Consider the following 1,734-nt stretch of genomic DNA (forward strand, 5'->3'; position numbering starts at 1 on the left):
ATTTTTGCATCTATGTTCATAAGAGATATTGGCCTAAAGTTTTCTATTTTGGTGGTGTCCTTTCCTGGCTTTAGTATCAAGGATATGTTTGCTTCATAGAATGAATCTGGGAGAATTCCATCTTTCTCTATTTCCTGAAATAGTCTATGTAGAATTGGTGACAACTCCTCTTTGAATGTTTGATAAAATTCACTAGTAAAACCATCTGGCCCAGGACTTTTTTTGGTTGGAAGTTGTTGTATTACCTTTTCAATTTCTTCTTTTGTAATGGGGCTGTTCAGATGTTCAATTTCAGATTCTGTTAGTTTAGGTAGGTTGTGCATTTGTAGGTATTTGTCCATTGCCTCTAGGTTTTCATATTTGTTTATGTATAATTTTTCATAATACTCTAATATTAGCTTTTTTATTTTCATTGGTTCAGTTGTGATGTTGCCTGGCTCATCTCTTATTCGCATTATTTGTGTTTTTTCTTTCTTTTACACTGTGAGTTTTGCTAATGGTTTGTTGATTTTATTGACCTTTTCAAAGAACCAACTCCTAGCTTTGTTTGTAGTTTCAATTGTTTTTTCGGTTTTCTAGTAATTTATTTCTTCTCTAATTTTTATAATTTCGGGGGTTTTAGAGGGTGTCAGGTTTTCTTGCTGCTATTTTTAAATTTGCTGAAGATGTTGAGTTAGAGAATCAATGGTTAATTCTTCTTGCCTTTTGATGAGTTTGCTCATTGCTGTAAATTGACCTCTAATTAATACTTTTGCTGTTTCCCAGAGGTTTTGGTAAGTGGTGTTCTCATTGTCATTTGTTTCAAGAAAATTTTTAAATTCATTTCTTATTTCTTCTAGTACCCAGTCGTGTTCAAGCAAGGAGTTGTTCAGCTTCCAAATGCATGTTATTTTTCTCCTTTATCGTCCTATTATTAATTTCTAATTTTGTAACATTATGGTCTGAAAAGGTGCTTTCTATTATTTCTATGTTTTTTAATTTATTGATGCTTGCCTTGTGTACCAGAATGTGATCTATTCTGGAGAATGTTCCATTCCATGTACATTGGAGAAGAAGGTATACTGTGTTTTTTGGGGTTGCATTAGCCTGTAAATATCTTTGAGGTCAAGTTGGTTTATTGTATGGTTTAATTCTTCAGTTTCTTTGTTGAGTTTCTTTCTGGTAGTTCTATCTTTCCTTGAGAGGGGTGTATTGAAGTCTCCAAGTATTATAGTAGTATTGTCTATTTCCTTTTTCAGTTTTGTTAATGTTTGTTTTATGTAGTTTGCAGGTCTTTCATTTGGTGCATAGATATTTATTATTGTTATGTCCTCTTGTTTTATTGACCCTCTCAGCATTATGTAATGACCTTCCTTGTCCTTTGTGATGGTTTTTACATTGATATTTACTTTATCAGAGATTAATGTCGCTACTCCTGCTTTTTTCTGGTTGCTGTTTGCCTGGTATATTTTCCCCCATGCTTTTATTTTTAGTCTGTCTTTATCTTCATTTTTCAGATGTGTCTCTTGTAGACAACATATTGATGCATTTTGGCTTTATATCCAGTCTGCTACTCTTTTTCTCTTCAGTGGTGCATTTAAACCATTTACATTCAGTGTGATTATTGAGAGGCAAGGTTTTATTGCTATCATTGTGTGGAGTTCTTTTCGGTGTTGTTGCTAGTTACTTTGGTCCATGATGCTTTCTGTGGTATCTCTGTAAGAAGGACATCTCTGAGTCTTTCCTGCAATGCTG

The sequence above is a fragment of the Elephantulus edwardii genome, unplaced genomic scaffold (genome assembly GCF_000299155.1).
Source record: "Elephantulus edwardii isolate Elephantulus edwardi_28Jun2011 unplaced genomic scaffold, EleEdw1.0 scaffold00053, whole genome shotgun sequence".
Classification (NCBI taxonomy): Eukaryota; Metazoa; Chordata; class Mammalia; order Macroscelidea; family Macroscelididae; genus Elephantulus; species Elephantulus edwardii.